At 51.1% G+C, this 13,589-nt stretch overlaps 1 long non-coding RNA gene across 2 annotated transcripts; it reads right to left on the reverse strand.

The window, feature by feature from the left end:
• Positions 1-5,400: 5,400 nt before the first annotated feature.
• On the reverse strand, positions 5,401-10,234 carry LOC144282001 (uncharacterized). 2 transcript variants are annotated; one of them, XR_013350378.1, is made up of 3 exons: positions 10,088-10,234; positions 9,285-9,395; positions 5,401-8,666 (listed from the first exon to the last, which is right to left on the reverse strand). It is a non-coding gene; the product is annotated as an uncharacterized LOC144282001 (long non-coding RNA). The 2 variants fall into 2 exon arrangements; XR_013350379.1 differs by lacking the exon at positions 10,088-10,234 and adding an exon at positions 9,482-9,820.
• Between the last annotated feature and the right edge of the window lie 3,355 nt (positions 10,235-13,589).

A 13,589-nucleotide genomic window follows, 5' to 3' on the forward strand; every position in this document is an offset into this window, starting at 1 on the left:
GCTCATGGCACATGAGGAGGGAAATGGCCTCTCGATGGCTTCCCTGACCTTCTACCAATCCATGTGCATCCCTCCATCACCTCCAGGTGCCTCTATCCTGGGAATTCTTCCAGAAAACACCACCAGATCATCCTCCAGTGAGGTAGCGAGCTCCTCTTCACTGAAAGCAGAGGCACGCACCTTGGGAGAGGCTGGGAGAGATGTCTAGTGAAGCTCCTTCCGGGGCCACACCAGGAATCTCCATCCCCTGCCAGCACACGTCCCCACTGCCTGTCTCACCAAGCCTCAGTGTGTTTCCAGCTGCGGCTTATGGCTCCCAACTGTCAGCCTCGAGGGGCTCCACTCCAGCTGAGTAGGCCTCTCGGTGGCTCCCATTCAGCCTCTGGCTTCCTTCTTACCCCATTTTTCAAGGCAAACTCAGCTCCCATCTTTCAGTACACGTCCTGATGACCCAAGGAACACCCTGGACACTCACCATCGGGACCCTTCATGGGGCCCTTACAATATTCTACACTAAGGGCCTCGTTGTTCTAGTTAATCCAGTGCTCACCGAGCACCTCCTTTGGAGAACAGCTCAGTGATGAAGGCAGGAGCCCTGCCCTTGAGAAGCTGGCAAACCGTGGAGTCAGACACGTAGATGAGAAATAAAAGGGCAGCATGAGCAAGAGCCACGGTCTGGGAGATAAGTGACCTTTAGGGAGGTGGGAGTCCAGCAGCTTGGGTGTGGGTATTACTACCAGTCAGACCCAGGTGTGAATCTCTTGTCTCGAACTTTCTGGGGGTGCGACCTCAGGCTTAGGGCTTCAGTATCCTGATCCACCAGAGGACGACTGTGGGAACTAAATAAGAGGATGCTAGTGTGCCGTGTGGTGACTTCACAGTCAGCAACACTGGACTGCGACCTTGACAGTGGCTAAGAGAATAAATCTTAAAAGTTCTCATCACAAGGAAATATAAACCGTGTAACTCTGTGTGGTGACAGAGGTCAACCGGGCTCACTGTAGCGATCATGTCACAACACATACAAATATTGAATCATTATGTCATACAGCTGAAGCTAATATTATATGTCAATTGTATCTCTATAAAAGGTGAAGAAAATTAGGAATGAAGGGGGGTTATAATTAAATATCCTACAGACATTAAAAGAAACTATTGTGACAAAATTTTGCACATAAATGTAAAAATAGATTTGAAATAAAGAAATTATAATTTGCCAAAACTGCCTCAAGAAAAAAATAAAATACCAGGGTGCCTGGGTGGCTCAGTCAGTTAAGCATCTGCCTTCAGTTCAGGTCATGATCCCAGCGTCCTGGGGTCGAGCCCTGAGTCTGGCTCCCTGCTCAGCAGGGAGTTTGCTTCTCACTCTCTCTCTCTGCTGCTCCCCACTCCCTTCTTCATGTGTGCGCTCTCTCTCTCTCTCTCTCTCTCAAATAAATGAATAAAATATTTAAAAAGAGAGAGAAAATATCTAAGTAGCCCTATAGTGATGAAATATTCTAAATTTGTAGTTTAAAAATCTTCCCTAAAAGACATTCCATACCCAGAGTTTTTACTGAAGGAACAAGCAATTCCAGTCTTTATTTAGCTATTTTAAAATATAGGAAGAGGGAATATTCCCAACTTCCCACATGAAGTTATCACAAACATGATATCAAAACTTGATGAAGAACAGTATGAGAAAGGATCATTGTAGGCCAATTTGGCATAAAGGTAAAAATTCTCAACAGTATTAAAAAGCTGAATGCAGAAATCTCTAAAGAGGATAATCCATTACAACAAGTTGGGTTTAACTTAGTCATGCAAAGACAATTCAACACGCAGAAGTGCTTACTGCTAATTTTCCATATGAACAGATGAAAGGAGGAAATTGCTCTGCTCATCTCATTAGATGCCAAAAAGGTATTTGATGAGATTTAACACCCGTTTGTGATTAAAAACGAAAAACTTCTGAGCAAATTAGAAATAAAGGAGAATGTCCTTATTCTGGAAAAGAAGACTGTCATTCTATTAAGACCTAGAATAGTTCTGTTCACAAATGCTGATTCTCTGGGCTAACTGATACATTGAGCCAGGACCTCCTAGAAGCAGTGATTTGATCCAGGAGTGAGTGTAATGATGGAAGTTTCTGGAACCACTGTGTCAGGCAGAGGAAATGTTTTGGCTAAGCCTTGTGGTGCTTTTCAAATCTCATTAATATGCACAGACTTGTTTATAAATTTTCATTTACCCAATAAAAACTTATTAAACGTAAAAAAATGAATAAAATGTCAAACGTGGTGTACATTGATTTCTCATCTTAGAGCCTCAAAATGATGATAAAGAGTCTATCCTTATATTAGAAGAAAAATCTGCAGAATGAATCCTCAGAGTCCCTATGTGGTAAGATTACAGGTAAATTTTATTTTCTTATTAGAGTTCTTCCTTCAACTGATTAAATATTTTTTGAACATACCTGTTTGGTGCAAGACATTGTGCAAGGTCCTGGAATAAAAAGGAAATACAGAAAATGGTTAGCAATGTGGCCTTCGGTGCCAGATTGAGCTCGTAGTTGACTCTGCTACTCACTAGTTGTTCAAATTTGGGTAAGTTGTTTAACTTCTCCATTTCTCAGTCTACCTATCTATAAAACAAAGTTTTTTTAAACATTTTATTTATTTATTCACGAGAGACACAGAGAGAGAGAGAGAGAGAGAGAGAGGGGCAGAGACACAGGCAGTGGGAGAAGCAGGCTCCATGCAGGGAGCCCGATGGGGGACTCGATCCTAGGACCCCAGGATCGCGCCCTGGGCTGAAGGCAGATGCTCAACCACTGAGCCACCCAGGGATCCCCCACAAAGATAGTTTTTTAAAGGAGAAAAAAAATGCATGTAAATTACCCGGCCTATAGTATATGAACAAAAATGGCAATTGTCACCTGAAAGGAAAACGTAGTATGTAGCAAAAGAAGGGGCAGAGGAAAGGCTCTCAGTGCTCAGAGAAGGGGGTCAGAGGACATCAGAGACAGGAGGAGGAGGAAGGAAGGCTTCCTGGAGGAGGCAGCCTTCAACAGGCAAAGAAGAGATGGAAGGAGAGTGCAGAGGGAGTGCAGAGCCGGAGCGAAAGCCCACGGGTGAGAAAGTGTTCGGGTTCTTCGGGCACCAGTCAGGTGTAGCTGAAGCACAGGCCCCGGCGTGGGGCCCGGGGCCACTCCAGGGCCTTCCTGCGCGCTGTGCCAGGCGGCGCGTGGCAGCCGCCCCCTGCCCTCAGTTTCGCCACCTGTAGAATGAGGCCCTGGACTCAGCCACCCAGGCCCCCAGCCCCTGAGGGACATTTCAGTCTACAGGGCCCAGTGCCGAGACTCCTAACTGCTTCCACATGTCCTCCCCGCTCGGCTCCTTATCTGCGCTTGCAGAAGGCGGCCCGCTTCCAGGCCTCCCCCGGCTCCGGGCGACAGCGATGCCAGGGCCACCAGAGGTGTGGCCCCCGCTCCTCAGAAACCCACACCGGGGTGGTAGGCCCTATGGAAACACTAGCCTCCCTCCCCTCCTCGGCCTCTGGCCCGGCAGCGCCTGGGGGCGAAGTGGGTTTATTTGGGGTCTGCGGGGTGCAGAGAATGTTATCATTCTCAGGGAACTGCGAGTCCCCTTCTCGGTGCTTGTTCCGGCCCCTCCACGGGCGCTGCAGGCCCATGGGGCACGGAGGTCTCCCTCCTGCGCCGGTACCACCAGCGGCTCCGGTGCCAAGAGAGGTTTCAGGTTTCAGAGAAATGAAGTTAGGGCCTAAAGGAGCCGCTGTCCATAACCACTGGAGCAGAGGACTGAGCAGGGCTGAAGGTTCCAGCTGTGTCATCTTGTCTCCTGACCCCCACGCCCACAGATGGCAAGCATTTGCTTTTTCAACCTGGAATCTGAGAATTCTAGAATCTGGGAATCTGAGAATGTCAAAATCTTCAAACTGATGGAATCTTGGGCAACCAGGGCCTTAAGAGTTGTGGAATCTTAAACTTACTAGAACCCTGAAATTCAAGAAGCTCCAAATCAGAATCATTGTGTTCAGGGAAGACACGGGTTCCAGCACTTCCTTACAGTGTGACTTTGGGCAAGTTATTCAGCACCTCTATGCCTCTGTGACCGCCTGTGGAAAGTGGGGGAAGAATAGTTCCGACTTCCTAGGGTTGTTATGTTGAGTTATTATGTCAACATGTTATATGTTAATATGTGGAAAGCACTTACAACAGTGCCCGCATGTGGAAGGCCCCACAGAAATGTGGGCTGTAGTTCTAATACCACACTACCAGGTAACAGCAGAGTTGGTGTTACAGTCCAGGTCCCTGGCTTTCCTATCTAGAATCTTCCCCCATTCAGCCATCCTACCTCTCAAGAAAATGAGGAGGGGACCAGCCTTTGGACCAGAAAGACCCCTCGATGATGGCACACACACACACACACACACACACACACATACACACACACACACATACACATACACATCCTTGTAGAGACATTACTGTGGACAATTTCCAGGCAAGAGACAGGTTTCCCATTACCCAAAAATATAATGGGCAGAACCATGTTTCCTCCTAGAACAAGGAGCTATGGCAGGTGGAATCAGTGAAAGGCTCCGGGATCCTTCACAACTCTCTGAGTTGACTGCCCTCAGCTGGGGCTGCGGCCTTTGAGGGGCTCAGTTAGCCTGGAACATCCAAGGTAGCTCACTTGCAGTCTGGCATCTTGACAGGGTTGCCGGAAGGCTGGACTAAGCTGGGCCCCATCTCGTTTCATGCCTCCCCCTCTCCGGGTGGCTTCTCTACCTGATTTTTCTTTAGGGGCAGCCAGACTTCTTATATCATAGCTCAGGGCTCTCAAAAGGACAGCCAAGCTTGGGCCAATGTGATCAGCAGAAACCTAAGGCAGCCCCCAAGATTCCCACCCACTGGTGTACATGTTGCGTCTAACCTCTTTCCCTTGGGTGTGAGCTGGACCTGACATATGATAGGTTACACAGGTTAGGCCACACCGTATAGTAAAGACGGCGAAACGAGATGGGGCCCAGCTGAGTCCAGCCTTCCGGAATCCCTGTCAAAATGCCAGACTGCAAGTGAGCTACCTTGGATGTTCCAGTCTAACTGAGCCCCTCAAAGGCCACAGCCCCAGCTGAGGGCAGTCAACTGGAGAGTTGTGAATGAGCTCATGCTCAGCAGGGAGTCTACTTGAAAATTCTCCTCCTCTTCCCCACCCCCACCCAATATGCTTCTGCTCCCTCTCCCTCTCAAATAAATAAATCTTAAAAAAAAAAAAAAAAAAAAAAAGTAAGCATGTTCTAACTAGAAGGATTCACAAGGGCCATCTAGTTTAAATTTATTTATTTATTTATTTATTTATTTATTTATTTATTTATTTATTTAAAGAGAGAGCATGCATGAGCAGTGGAGGGCAGAGGTGTGGTCTCACAACCCTGAGACCATGACCTGAGCCAAAATCAAGAGTTCATCGCTTACCACCTGAGCCACCCAGATACCCCTAAACCCCTTAATTTAGAGTGAGGGTCTCAAGAGAAGAGGGCATTTTCCCAGGTCCCATAGCAAACCAGAAACTACAGTTTCTAGTCCAGGGTCTGGACTCCCAGGCTAGGGCCACCTCCATTCAGCTTTTGTTCTTATGCCCAGTGCGTCATGTCCTCCTCTGTCTTGTCCTGGCCCTCCACCTCTCCCACCCTGCCCTGACCCCTTGGGAGTCCTAAGACTCACCATTTCTACTCCCTGGGGTCTGAGAGATTAAGAAGAGAAATCAGGATTCTCCAGGTACCAAACCCCAACATGCCTTCACCTCCAGAAGAGGACAGGGTGGGGACCCTCCCTGACACAACCCACCCAAGGCCCAGAGCTTCAGAGGGTAGGTGTGCTCCAGGAGCTGGCCTCCACCCTGTGTCGGGGTGTGGATCTCCCCCTAACCCACACTGGGGTCTTAGGCAAATCACAGGCTGTGCATTCTGTTCTGTTTCCTCACTGTAAATGAAGACAGTGCCCTGCCAGGTAAGGAGAACTAAGTGAATGCCCTTCAAGGGCCACAAAGGCCACAAAGGCCCTTTCTCTTTCACAAAGAGAAACCCAGCTCCTGCTTCCTGATGAACCATCCCTCCAGCCAAGGGTCCAAGCCTCCCTTCATTCCACTCCTCTTGGCCATCTCCTTCCCTTTCTCTGGGGAAAAATAGGAAGCCAAAGGCCGAGGCCTCCATCCCTAGGAATTCTCAGGAATTCCTAACCCTGCCCATATGTCTCCTCCTCAGGGAAGGCTGCCCAATTTTCTTACCTAAAATAGCATCTCCCTTCTCCTCTATCCTTTCTTCCTCTTCTTTTTTCTAGTGGCACTTGTCACTGTCAGCAATTACATTAGGCACTTATTTGTTTACTTGTTTATCATCTGTTTCCTACACTAAATGATAAGCAAGTGTCTGTCTGTTGTTTGCCACCATGTCTGAAGAGTTAGACAGTAATGCACAAAGAGTACTTGCTGAACCAAGGAATGAATGAATGGAATCCAAACGAGCACAGTACTAAACTTCAGTGTTCATCCAGGATCATGGTTGAGATACCAGTTTGGAAAGTAAAGAAAATAAAGTGCAAGATGACTGGTCTGAGCAGCCCACCCCACACTGGCCCCTCTCTCCTCTGGCTCCTGGTTATACTTAGAGCCTGAATCCTCCACTTATCACTGATTTACAAATTGCCAAGACAGTCATTGACGTTTTGAAGTGAGCAAGTACTGTAGGTGTGAGTCTGGTCCTTCTCCCAAGCTTACTGAGGACATATTCATCTTTGTGTCCACCCCCAGAGTGCCTAACAAATGCCATTTGGTTTGCTGTCTCTCAATAAATTAATGAATGAATGAATGAGTGAGTGAGAGAGTGAGTGAGTGAGTTTATAAATGGGTGAACGGACTATCAGATGGATGGATGTTGGATGGATAGTGGATGGATGGATGGATGGATGGATGGAAAAAAGGAAGGAAGGGTCAATGTACTGATGGATGGATGAGGAGTGGAAAGCAGGGGGATAGAAAGGTGATGGAGAGGTGGATAGATAAATGAATAATTAATGGATGATGGGGGAAAATGGATGGATGAATGGGTGAGTAAGTAAACAGATTTGATTTACTGTCTCAAAATCTCCAAAGGCAAGAAGCAAAGGAAGCAGATTCGCTCTGTGTCCCTACAAGATAGAAATAGGATCCCTAAAGCTATAGGAAAGCAGTTTTCACCTCATAAGAGGGTAAAAGCTTTTTGTCCTAGAGATACGCAAAGAGAAAATAGGCACCCCTCTCCCCCATCAGGGAGCTGGCAGGCCAGAATCCAGATCCTATGTCCTCATTCTCTACCCTGAATCTTGGGGGTTTTCTACCTGGATACCTTTTCAATGACACCTGGGCTCACAGTGTGAGCACTAACCATAGGCGCCCCCCTAACAACAGCCCATGAGGTTGGGAGTGCTTCTCACCCTGCCATCTGTCTGCTTTTTCCACTCGGTCTAGGCTGCCTTATGGGCGAGAAGGCTAAAATCCCAGAATCTTAAAACACAGAGACCGATTGTGTAGCCGTGAACAAATTGTTACCCTCTCTGATCGTCAGTGGCATCATGCGTAAAGTGGAGACGCTGATTCCTCCCTACAGAGCTGCCGCTAAGGCGAGCTGAAAGGATTATGTAATGTGCCTCGTGCGGTGCTGGGCACGTTGAAAGCTTTCGGTAAATTACAGTATTGGGATGAATATTGGTTTTAGCTTTGATGTCAGTATTCAAATCCACATCTGTATTTGTATTCATATGCATTAGAAATATGATCCTAGTATAACATGTATTACATATCATTGTCAGAGACTCATAAATCTAGAACCACAACTCAATTCACGGATTGAAATAACAAAGTATTAGAAACTGACCATCTCAGAAGTTCAGAACTGTAGAATTACCAAAGCTTAGAGCCAAGGATGGTTCATTTCATTAATTTCCAGAATCTCCCAGGACCTCTGAGGTCATGAGTCCAGCCACCCCAACCAGCCTCTACCCAGGGCAGGTGCACTCTCCAGTGTTTTTCACCCTGATCTGTAGGCCAAAACACGCTCCGAGCCCACCTTTGGGTGCCTGGCTGGACCCCTTGGCTCTTCACTCCTGTTCTCAGACAACCCAGAATCCCAGGAATTTGCGGCCACAGCGAGTGGGGGCCTGAGATTGGGCCTGGGGGACGGTGAAATATGGAAGCTCCCAGAGTCGGGCCTGGTGGGGAAGGCCACATTTTCTGTGTCATGTTCTATTGCACGCCAATCAATTACAGTGCGCCCTATATAAACACATCATGAGGGCTTTGACAGGGGGCCGGGGTGAAGTTGGGTGTCAGGGTAAAACAGGGGATAATAAAATCACTGGAGATTTATTTCTCTAAATTGGAAACTTCATGCTTACACCTGACTAAATCATCAGGCTGAAATTGGAGCCGACTCCCACGGAAAACACATGTAACCTTATCCCATCTTTGTTTAACGGCGACCCATCAAGACGCCTGATGGATTCTGCAGATGCGGCCAGCGTCGTCCTTTGGCTCCTGGAGTTCTGGGGGTCTCAATCAGAACTGTCTTCACTGTGCCCACCCTGCTCTCGGGTTGCTCTTCCAGGGCTGGCCAAAGCCGCCTCGTTCCTACAGGCAGGTGTCCACGTGGGTCCCCTGCCCCTCAGTAGCTTCCCTTTGTTTCTACGCCCAAGGGGACCCCATTTGTGTACCTAGGATGCCTGCACGTAACATCCTCTGTCACTGCAGAGGAGCAATGTTGAAGAGGGGAGAGGCAGCTGGGACTTCAAGAAAAGCACTCTAGGCGAGAAACTGCCCTGGGTTCGGAGTGCGGGTCCCTGATCCAATTCCTTTGTCTCTCTGGGTTAAATGACTTTGCTACTTCCTTTTATCCTGTCTCTTCTCTCATAGAACTTTTATGAGGATTTGATGAGTTAAGGGATTAACAGCGCTTTATAATTTATAAATCGATGGCCTGTATTTGTATACAACTCTCCTCGTGACCCAGGAAGCACTGCATGCAGCACCAGGAGAGGGTATGAGGTCATTGTCCCTTCACCAGGGCGGGTGAAGAAGTCCCCCCTTCACCAGGAGTGACCAGCCGGGGGCGGGAGAGGAATTTGGGAGGGCAGCTAATCAAGAAGCCCCCTCTGTGCTTTGTGAAGACAAAGCTTTCCAGCGGTGCCCCATCCTAGGTAAGAGTCACACCCACTCCCAAGGGGACGGATCAGGGATCAGAGGGGTTACCTGGCTCCCCCAAAGCACACAGCCAGCGGGGACAGAGACCAGGCAGGCCATCCATCTAGGTTTGTCCGACTCCAAAGTCCATTAAAATGTATGACAAGTGCTCCTTGAGGCCTGAGGGAGGGAAGACGGGCAGTGGGCTTCAGGCTCAGGGTGGGGGCCCCCCTCGCAGCCCCCCCTTCAAGTCCATAAATTCTTACACACACAAACACGCGCTCCGCAGGTGGCCAGGGGCGGGGGGCTCAGGGGCCAGGGCCCCACCTCGCCAGGGCGGCCTCGGTGGAGCAGGGGGCGGGGGAGGGGGGAGGCTGCGGGGGGAGGCAGGGGGCGAGGGGGGGGAGGCAGGGCGGCCGACGGGCAGGAGGGCCTGGGTCCTTAGCGCCCGGCGCAGCCTCGCCAAGTGCAAGAGGCTCCTCAGCCCCGCATACGGATCTAGTTAAAAACCAATAAATCAGCAGTGAAATGTGCAGAGCAGCCTTCTCCGTAAAGTCAACACGGCCCGCTCCGCGGCGGGAGCCCTCTGAGCGCCGGCTCCGGTGGAGGGTCCAGGCCGAGCCCGCTGCGCCCACGGGGGGGGGGGGGCGGGGGGGGGGGCGCCCCGGCCCCGGCCCCGGAGAAGACGAGAGCCGGGCACCCCGTCCAGCCGCGCGGGCGGCACCCAGCTGCCCTCGCCCCTCGCCTCCTCCAGCCGCTGCCCTGACACAGAAAATCGAATTAGGAGATGGATGAGCTGGGGAGTGGATGGGGCCCCCCGGGCGTCTCCCCGGCAGCAGCGCGGGCGGGGGCCCCGGGAAGACGGCGCTGACCTGGACGGGATGGGCGCCCGGGCCGCCCGGGGTGGGGGGTAGGAGGCCCCGGCCCCCCTCAGGGCGTATTTAATATCTGTAAAACTGCCACTCGGGCGGCCAAGGTAAACAGCGTCCCCGGCGGTTCAAAGGTGAGCGGGTTGAAACGTTTCCCCTCTGCCGGCAAGGAATCCGCGCGCCGCGGCTCGGCCCGGAGCCCCCCCCACCCCCCCCCGCCCCGGGCATCTGTGCGCCGGGGCCGCGTCTCCCACACAAATACTCAAAATTTCTCATTAAAACTTATGACTGTGTCAACAGCGCAGCCTGGGCCCCTAATCTGGAAAAGCCATTTCGCCACCCGGCCGGCCCGCGCCGCCCCTCCGCGCCCCGCGCCCCGCGCCGCCCCGTGCGCTCCCCCCAGCGAGGGGCGGCCCACGTGTGCGGGCGCCGCCGGCAGGGGAAGCGGGGGCGGGGGGAGGAGCCGGGGGGGGGGGGGCCCCGAGGGGGTTGGGGGGGCTTCGCTCAGCCCCGCCCCGCGCCGCAGGGCCGCCCGCAGGTGGGGCGCGCCGAGGATGCCCACCCCGGCCCTGCAGGCGTCGCCGGGAATGCGTGGAAGCACCTGCGCCCCAGGCGGGAGGACACGGGGAGGCTGCTGGCGGGGGGAGGAGGAGGAGGAGAGGATGCACCCCACTCTCGGTGCCTGCTAGGCGTGCAGACCCCAGGGGAAGAGGGAAAGCACAGACACCTGGGAGTGCAAAGGGTCTTCCCTGGCTTCATTTTTAAAAAATATTTTATTTATTTATTCATGAAAGACACAGAGAGAAAGAGACAGGCAGAGACACAGGCATAGGGAGAAGCAGAGGGAGAAGCAGGCTCCATGCAGGGAGCCTGATGCAGGACTCGATCCTGGGACCCCAGGATCAGCCCTGGGCTGAAGGCCGTGCTAAACCGCTGAGCCACCCGGGCTGCCCTCTACCCTGGCCTCAAATCCCAGCTCGGACACCTACCATATTTCCCCTTCCTCCTCTACAAAATAGGGTCAATAATAAATAGGAAGTTAATACTTGCACCACCTACTCCACCTCCCAGCACACCAAAGTGCTCCATTCACAGTAGGTAGTCACACCGTCAACCTGCTTATCGGCGAAGGCCCTCCTATGTACAGCCATGAACAAAACAGCGGGCAGTCTAGGGGGAAACAGGCAGGTAAGTAAAGAGGCTGAGTGTTGTGAAAAGGGGTACAGGGGATCCTGAGTGGGTGCCCAAGGAGGTGTCCCAGAGGAAGAAATACATACACTGTGACTGAAAGATGAGGAGTGGCAGAGGTGGTGGCCCAAGACATTGTAGGAGAAGAAACAGCCTGCGTAAAGGCCCTGAGGCAAAAGAGAGCATGTGATGACTGGTAAAGGCCCAGAGACAAAAATGAGGCTGATGCCAAGGGGAGGGGCTGGAAGAGCGTACATGGGTACAACTTTCAATGAGCACTTTTGGATTTGAGTCTCTGGGGGTTTGTGTGTGCATGCGCATAGACTTCATGTATGTGGATTTGCATGTCTCCAAAAATGTGCACCCATAATGGGTAACTTTATGCTTTTTAAAAAATATGTATGTCCTTTTGGATGTGTGTACAAGTATAAGTAGGTCAGCCTGTAGATATGTCAATGAGTGTATTCATGGGTGTACCTATACATGTGATGCTCCATTCACACTGTGAGTCTGAGTGAGGGCTTGGATATTAGTGTTTGCACGTGCATCTGTACCCCTTGATGTCTTTGTGTAGGTATGCACTCGTTTCCCCACTTCCCACATCCCCACTGCCACCGGTGGGCGGGAGCTGAACATCCCTTGTCTCCCACAGAGAGCAGACATTCCCACAGGCAGCCAATGCCTGCAACGGGCACTCACCAGCCCGACAGACTCACTTCCTTTTGGGGCCACAGACATTCTGTTTGCTCCACCCCAGGGAAACCAGAAAAGAAAAGCACATCAAGGTTTTCCCCAGAAAGCTACAATCCAGGCACCTACCCCAGCACCCTATCTAAGGCAGGGTTTGTGCAGACACTGCTGAGTAGAGAGCAGAAGCAACTGGGAGTGGGAAACTGCCGCCCGGCCCGGCCCAGCTGCTCTGCTGTCATGCTGTGTGACCGGGGATAAGCTGACTTGCCTCTCTGAGCTCCTGAAAATGAAGACCATGCTCTCAACTCCTTCATCTTGGGCTGAACTAGAACACAAACAGGAATGTGGCAGGTGATGACCATCCCTCCAAATTTTTCACCGGACTGGGTTAAGCTGCCTAAAGAAATAAATAAATAAACAAACAAATAAATAATTTTTTTTAGAAAGCAATCCTCAGAAAAGCCCCATGAAGTCCTAAAGGTCCAGGGCACAGGTTGCTTCCAAAGGGACAAGAATTTTGTCTTTGTCATCTCTACAGAGTATTCTCTTCCTAGAACAGCACTTGGCACACAGTGGGTGCTCCATAAATAGTTGTTGAACTGATAAATTTGTTTGTTGAGGTATTTATTCATTTGTTAACTCAGCAAAGAACCCCATGCCCTTGTCCTATGCTAGGCCTCACCTGTCTCCCACCAAAGAAGAAGGACTTCTCTTCCTTAGGCTTTACTAAAATTACAGAAAAAGCAGGACCACTCTAAATGCATAGCTGCCCTCCTCCATGGAGCCTGCAAACTGCTGGGAAATGCAATTTTTTCCCTGCTCCTTCTGCTCTCACAGTGGCCGTTCAAATCTTGCCCTCTCTCCTTGGCACCTCCAACCTTGCTCTTCCTCAGCCTGCCCTTTCACAGTGGCCTTCATGGAGAAATCACCTTTAAAAAAAAATTCTCTACTTATTTGACAGAGAGAGAGAGAGCACAAGCAGGCGGAGAGGCAGAGGGAGAAGCAGGCTCCCTGCTCAGCGGAGATCCCAACACAGGCTCCATCCCAGGACCAGGGGCATGACCTGAGCAGACACTTGACCTGCTGAGCCACCCAGGCGCCCCTTCATGGAGAAATCAAAAGCTATCAGCTTTCAGCCACAAAACCTCCATATTTAGGTGTGCCTCCTTCGAATCTCATCTCCTCCCCCCTGGTGGAATGAGTCCTCCCGGATGGAAACCAAGCCCTCCCCTCTGCGCCCACTCCTCCCCACCCCGGGGAGCTCACCTGGCCACCTCTCCTCCTCTCTGTCCCAGCCTCTATCTCAGCATCTGTCTGACTGGCTCTTGTGAACGATTTAAGGGTGACAAATTCCATTTGGGGCGTTGTAACCAGCAGTTTATGAAAGTAAAACAGGAAAGAAAACATCAGTAAAGGTGCGTAGGTGTCACAAAACTTGTTCTGCATGTGTGTCCGTGTGTCCGTGTGTGCAGGTGTCCCAGGTCGGGAAGGAACCGCAGGCGTCTGTGGGCTGCCGTCAGGAGTGTGAACAGCACCCTTCTCCTCCTCTTTTTCTATCGCCTCCTTCTCCTCAGAGGTTCTTCATCCTGAGATTCTCACAAGCGATCTCTCCCTTAAGCCCGCCTCC

This window comes from Canis aureus, chromosome 13 (genome assembly GCF_053574225.1).
Source record: "Canis aureus isolate CA01 chromosome 13, VMU_Caureus_v.1.0, whole genome shotgun sequence".
In the NCBI taxonomy this organism is placed as follows: domain Eukaryota; kingdom Metazoa; phylum Chordata; class Mammalia; order Carnivora; family Canidae; genus Canis; species Canis aureus.